Source organism: Passer montanus, unplaced genomic scaffold, assembly GCF_014805655.1.
Source record: "Passer montanus isolate IOZ18808 unplaced genomic scaffold, ASM1480565v1 scaffold42, whole genome shotgun sequence".
Classification (NCBI taxonomy): Eukaryota; Metazoa; Chordata; class Aves; order Passeriformes; family Passeridae; genus Passer; species Passer montanus.
This window is the reverse complement of record NW_024369041.1, coordinates 1,709,246-1,716,830: the sequence shown is the minus strand read 5'-3', so window position 1 is coordinate 1,716,830 and position 7,585 is coordinate 1,709,246.

Here is a 7,585-nt window from a genome sequence, read left to right as displayed (position 1 = left end):
CTGGATCCAGTTTTTCTTTAATTCAAATCCCAGGCTTAGTTTTAGCCTGCACACAGCAGCTTTGCCTGAATGTAATTCCCCAGTATGTTTCACCTGGCAGAATGTTTTTGCTCCCACTATTGTGCCATACACTGTTAAACACCTGCTACATCCCTCTCTTGAGGGTGGCTGCATTTCTGGAGTGGGTGAAGGGATTTCTCTAGCCAGGGTAATCTCTAATCAGCTGTTCCTCTTTCGGAATGAAAGGTGATATCTAAATGTAAATGGTATTTCAGTGCCCATCTCTCACTTTCTCTTGCAACATGGGGAAACGTGTTTCCTTACAATATATTTCATCTATAGAAAAGCACTTTCTAAGACATCCTTTGCCTTGCTGCTGACACATATTAGCATCTAAAGCAGAAAAGCCCATTATTATTTTTAAGTTATGAAAATACCATTCCTTCTCAAACCTGTCACCTGCATAGATCTCAATCAGCTTCAGTCCATTATAGAAATTCCTGCTGCAATGAAACAGGAATTGAGAAGTATTTTTTACCCAGGGAAAAATTACTTTCTTTTCAATGGGATCTACAGCATTAAAAAAAATGATGGTTGCATATGCCCTCTGATATATCTTATTGAATGCTAAATGTTAGACTTGTATAAGCCCCAAATTCTGGATAGTTTTCAGCTTCCCATTGAAGTTCTGCCTTGGAAACATTACTAAGGCAGGCTGCCAGATGAAAGGGAGTAGAAACACTCTTAGGAAAGGCACATTTTTTATGTCTTTTGCCTTTACAAACTGGTTGCAGTCAAATGATGTGTGGCTGATGGTATTTAAGCAAACAAAGAAGCAGACACTGGGAAATTTTCTTTTTTTTGTTCTAAATCATCTTATCTTGTCATCTTACTGCAAAAGTTCCATACTATTATCTCCTTATCACAAAAGCTTCATACCTGCTTGGTGTTTTCTCGTGGGCAGCTCCTCAGAGCACTAACTCTAGTTCCTCACTAAGCAGCCAACTGACTCCAGTTCCCTCTCAACCTGCCAACCCCCTCTTTTACAGCCCTCTTCTTCTTCTTCTTATTGGTCACAGCTGTGGCCTGTTAAAGTCAGGCCTGTTCCTAATCTTTGGTAATTGGCCCAGCTGCGACTCATTAGGGGTGCACTTTCTGCACTATCTTTATTTTCTTATATTCTATCCCCCCACATTTTCTCTCCTTCTCTGGCTAACCATGAATATAGTTATGACACATACACCTCTGAGACTCACCTGGCCTGTGGTCCCATTTTTGCATTATATTTCTCCCATTTTAAATGTCGTGATAATTTAAAAACTCCTGGCAGAAGAATCCCCTACAGAAAATCAGGTATTTGCATAGCTGTGGGTTGCTTTGCTGGAGGTTTCCTGTGAAAGCTGTGGGTTCTCTTCACCCAGCTCAGTCCCTTGCAATTGGCAATATCCAAGTTTTTTTGGCAAATCTGCAACCTCAACCGGACATTCTCAGGGGAGACAAGAGGGAGCATTTTAAGACTACAATGGATATCTGAAATGCCATTGTTGTGACCATGGCACAGCATCAGTGGTAGGGCAGAAAATGAAACTACCCTTCTTCATTGTGCTATTGGCTGGCAGAGTAATCCCAGATTAACCATCTAATTTCACTCAAGTCATCTTTATTAGGCCATGAAGTAGGCCTAATAATTCCTTTATTTTCCAGCCTGTTTTGAGAGTATAAAGCACAAAGATATTTATACTCACAAATAGACTTCTACTAAGAATTAGGGTAGAAAGAGGCCCAAATCTATAAAGAGGGCCAAATTTGCTGCTTCCCCATGACTAAAATTCTGGACCATGCTATATTATTAGCAATTCAGTTATATTTAATAGTAAAGTGCTAAAAACCAAATAAAATAACCCAAATGAACAAAATAGAAAGCAAAACTCTGATGCAGGACAAGGGAACTGGTTCCATATTTCACATCCCCTTTATTTCCCAGTTCCTTTGCTTGCCTTCTTGCAATACAGTAGAATTTGTTGCTTTTCTACAGGGTATTTTATGTATCTTTTATCTATCACTCTGGTATGAGTTTCACACATGTAAGACTGAACACTAAAAACACACTAAAACACACTAAAAATTCCTTACTTCTGACTTATGCCAGTATCACATTCTTATTCTCTATTTGCCTCTTGTTAGAGGTTACAAAGATGCAGACAAATAGAGACAAACTGCAATTTTCTATGCTGATGGCAAAATAGAAGCAAAACAATTTTGTTTATACGCAGATTAAATGTCTCCTAAAGGATACCTTTACACTGATGCTTCATTGTTCTTTTAGGAGTTCTTTACCAATACCTTGCATTCCCTTCATTGCTCAGTTGGGCTCGATTAAAAAATAAATACCTAGCTCCTGCAAAGTGTGGTTTTGTATTTAACAATACTGGATTTTAATTATCTCTTCCTCTATTCCCCTTAATTTTAACTATCTTATTGTTTATCTTGATAAATTAACTGTTCTTTTCTCCACTTACATATTATCTCTCCAGTTAATCATTATTATGCACTACTTTCGACTTGTACTAAAGCTACCTTTTTGACTTCCCCTGTTACTAATTACTTTTAAACTCTCTCTTGCTGAACATTTAATCTCCAGTAGGATCCAGTTTAACATGCCATGTAAGCAACTGGGTACTATAACTGAAATGAGGCTGCATTTTGTCCCTGAGAGAGACAAAACACCTTCCTAAATTTCTGGTTTGACCTTTAAAAGAAAGTTTGCTGGAAAATAAAGGCATGGGCTATGAACTGCACACAAATTTATACAGGAGATGACTTTCTCATCTGTACAATATGGCTTCCCAGTTGGTTTGGCAGCAGCCTGAAAATGCAAAACAGGAAGAGCATCTGGACAGCTTTTTAGTATCATCAGTAAAAGCACTTCTCTGCAGATGGAGAGCCCAGGGGCTCGATTTTGGCAGGGCTGGCCTCACTCAGCAAGTGAGAGCTACCTCATCCCACAGAATTGGATTTTACTTCCTGCAGTTGGGAGAAGGGTGACAGTGAGTTGCTGCTGCTCTTTCTCTGCCCAAAGCCACCATGAGCCAGCCCATGCCAAGTTCAAAGCCCATGCACTCCTCTTCTCTCTGAAAGACAGCTCATCTGTACTGACAGCAACCCTCTCAACCAGCATTGGTGAAGTGTAGCATTTTCTCTGCTAAACTCTTCTGAGATAAAAATCCCCCCCAAAAAAGAGTGATTTTGCCCTCCTCATGGGCTAATTTCTTCACATGCATTTGTATACATTACCACCAACTACAGGTATGCCTAGCTTACTTGTGTTGCTTCACTTGTTGAAATAAATTTCTAAAAGTCTTTACTTCCCACCTGTATTTTGCTACAGTCCCTAGCAAACCCACTGCACACCTGAAAAATATGAATGAGACCAGTGACCTTCCCACTGCTTGCCCAAGTGTGTCTGGATACTGTGTGCTCAGAATTAGTGCAAGAGTCCTTCTTTAGGAAAGCCAAAGGCAAGTGCATACTATATTCACTTTCCCAAGCTGATGCTAATGATATTGTACTCTTGGAATTAGGTTTGTTTGTACTTGAAACAAGCACTGCAGATTAACAATATAAACTTTGCCAGTTTGGAAAGGGACTATTGAAAACAGCCAGAACACGACACCCTAGTTTTATGAAAGCTGATTTTCACATGTCTGGAAACATGGCAGGCAAAATTATCTGAGGTCACCTCACAGAGAAAAACAATTACCCCTCACATTACAGAGGGTTTGCTGCTTGAATCAGACTGACAATACAGAGGGTGGAGCCACTTTCCAGTCAACTGAGCCCAAATGGCAGACGGGAGAAGGAAAAGTCAGGAAACAACAAACATGGTCCAAGCCACTCCAGATGCAGGTTTAAAGAACAGCCTATGGAAAATTACTGTAGACACATACTCAACAGACTACAAATACGCAGGAAAAATCTGCTAGCTCTGTCTAGTTGTGCATATATATATACACAGTGTATATACAGTATAAACACACAATAAATATATTGGAAATGGATGTTCTGCAAGAAAAACCTGGTACAAACATTACATGAAATTTGTGAATGTATGTCCTAGTGCTCCAAATGAGCACAGGGATGCAATATTACTTGTGCCAGAGGTGCCTGTTATGAGCACCAGTAGAAATTTCCCTGGATTCACTGCTCACACAGCTACATATACTGTTTGTGTTGCTGCTGTACTGGGAGAGACACACGCCAGTGAATTGATGTCACTCATGAGCTCTGCAGTCTCTATACTGCCCAAGCTGCTTATTTGCAAAAACACTGGAATTTTGCCAGTTAGAGATCTGAGGTGACGCCTGGTCTGCTAGCTGTGGCACTGAGCTCCTCTGCTTGGTTACCTGCTGGTAAATAGGATTTGGGTTCTGCAGTTGTTGAACACGCTGCTGTATCAGCAGTACTAAAGGCAGACAGTTTCCTGAACTGAATACATAAATAGTAAGTAGATATATTACTTCAGAACCAAATACTAGTACATCACATGCTCCAGTTTTGCCTAGATGGATTCTAGGAGTACTGAGAAAATACTGTGCAAAACATTTTTTTCCAGTTCAGCATCTGTACTAGAGAACTGTATTACCTGTCATTTTCCATGAGAGATTCTGCATCATAAAAGCTTGAAACAAACATCTAAAATGACATTATCAAAGGAAGTGAAACTTCCGACTGATGCTCATCAATAGTGGTGACAAGAAAGAAGAGTGGAGAGATTTGTCTTTGCATGGACTTGAGAGCTAATCTAAGTTCTAATGATTGATAGCCATCCTCTGAGCACTTAGGAGCCGTGTTTGCAGAACTCAGTGGTACAAAGGGCCTCTCTGTCCCTGATCTACAATATGGATGAAGGTTACATCTACAGGAGGAGAAGAAAGGCCTCACAATAGTTAACACATGCTAGATTTTACCCCTGTTTTATATGTATGCATAAATAGGCATGTATTTACACTTATTTCTTGCCACAGAAGGATTATCAGTTATCAGCCTTGTAGGTGTAACATGGGAATGGAAGAGCAGAAGCTTTACCAAATTCCTCTTTGGCAAATGGCTTTGTTTTTCCCAGGGCACATCGATTATTGATTGAGACTGAAACCTGACCTAGACAATGCCATTCTCCTTGAGGAACTCACATCAGCACAACCCCACATTTTCAATTTTACATCACAATATTAGACATTAGTAGTTCACAGAATCTTATGCTTGTTTTTGAAAATGTTGCATTAGCCATTTCAAGATGCCTTGCAGAGGGATATGAGTAGATTGGGGCATTCACTGACCACTGACAGCTGGGATGAAACTGAACAAGTCAAAATGCCAAATTCTGTATCTAGAGTGGAGTAACTAAGTATAAGTTGGGAGGAATGGCTGGAGAGCAGCCATGCAGAAGGGATCTCAAATTCAAATATCTTCGAGATCACCACTCTTTGATCAATCAGAAGGATTTGGGTACTTGGGGATATGAATTGTCTGATGATCATCAAACTCACCTGAACGGAAGGAACCGAAAACATGACAATTTCCCTTGCTTGTCCTACAGCTCACTAGAGGCACAGAGAGATGATGACCTGGTATCATCAGTTGCACAATTATCAATACTTCAACACCATACCCCAGCTGCAGCAGAGTGAATCAATGGTGCTTGCTTAGTTGTCAAGAAAAGAACTGTACTTTACGCCCTTAGCAGTCCCCAGTGATACTGCTCCCAAGGGTATTACTGCAACACTTCAAAATTCAGAATGAAATTTCCTTGTTAGAGATGCGATTTAAAGTGATTAACTTACTATTCCTAAATGCTTAAGCAGTAAATCTCTTAAAGCCAGTACTAACAGCTCTACAGCACAGGGACAGAAATAGCCACCACACAAAGGAGTGTCCCCTGCTCTGCATGGCAGGAATCAAGCTTGTTATCAGAGTGATCCTAAGGAATAAGGTGTGCTCCTTCCATTTGCTTCTAAGGGTACTTGTTGCCCCTGAGGAGTAGAGAAAGGAACGCGTGGGATGTTGACTGTAACACATAGTGTGAAAGGAGTATTATGCTGCTCTCCTTATGCCACAGACAAAGCACACAGCCTCTTTCCTCAAGGTTGTGCAGCAGTGTCAGCTCCAGATGACATTCTGGTCAGAGGGGACAAAGCAGCCCCACACCTCCCTAAGGACTAAGCCAGGACTCTTCACAGAAGCAGCAGGAGCAAGAAACTCTCTTACAGAAGCAGCATTTTGATAAGTGCTGTAATATGGCACAAGGTCAGTCATCTGTGTTATCATGTAAATCAAAGAGAATTTTTAATCCTCTGCTCAATATGTGCTGATGCTTGGGAAATTTAACAAAGACACAGAGCAGTACAATTAGCTGAGGAAAGAAAATAATGAGAGCTTAGTTGCATTTAAATGAGAGTTCAGCTGTATTTCAAACCATAACCACAGTGCAGGGCTCTGGCTCCAGCTGTTGCGAGGCTTTGCTCCAGCAGGTGTCCCTGTGACACAGGACCTGGCGTCGCCTTCCTCGCAGACACGCAGCCCCGGGTGTCTTGTGGCATTTTCCTGTGAGTCACCCCAGCTGTAACACGGGTGAAGGCATTGCAGAGGAGCTGGGAGCAGACTCAGTGTTTTTCACCATATAAAGTCTGCTTTTAATTATTACCTCCAGGCTTGAAGCAACAAGGGCTCTTCACACTGCTTCCTCTACAGCCGAAGTACAGCCTAATAATAATTAATTAACAAAAAAGCTTAAATCATCTGCCTGCAAAATATGTGCCATGGTAACATATTTAACTGGAATGATAGTGCCTGGGGAATGCTTATGTCCAGTAGGGCACCCCAGTATCAGCTAGGACACAATTCCTACTCTCCTGTTTGGTAAGGAAAGCTGCTTGGAAAGGACCTGGCTGCTCTGCTCCAGGGAGCTGTTCCAGGCAGGCCCTCTGTGCCTCACCCAGCAGCAGACAAATGACAAAATCCTGAATCCATTGGATTCTCTCATCCTCTCCAAGTGTATTCCATTTAAATCAGTACAAAACCACAGTTGCTGAGTCCATAATTTGTACACGTACCTCAGCATGTCTATGCCTGCTTCTTGTTTGCAGTAGCTGCCTCCTCTGTGGCTGTGCTCATCACGAAGTGTAATTTCATCAGCAAAGCAGCAGCAAAGAGAGCTCATGAGGTTGGGCACCTATCCATGCTCAGGCTGCAAACATCAGGACCAGGCAGACTGATGGCTCTTCTTGGCCTCTGTTTGCTGATCTGTTGATTGAAGAACAGCAAGACCTGCCTGCCTGCAGGCTGGGTTTGGGCACAGTGTGCACAGAGCTCAGGTGGATGCTGCCTCCAGAGCTGCTCGTGCCAGCACTGATGGGATGCTGCCTCAAGGAAAAGCAACGGCACAGGAGCCATTATGTGCCAAGGTCTGGCTGCATCAGATTTGCTGTGAGTGCCCCAAACACAGGGATCTGAAGAAATGGTAAGCAGGCTGTTCATAATGGATGTGACATGCTTATTTCTCTAGTGTTTAGGAAGAAATCTCACAAAT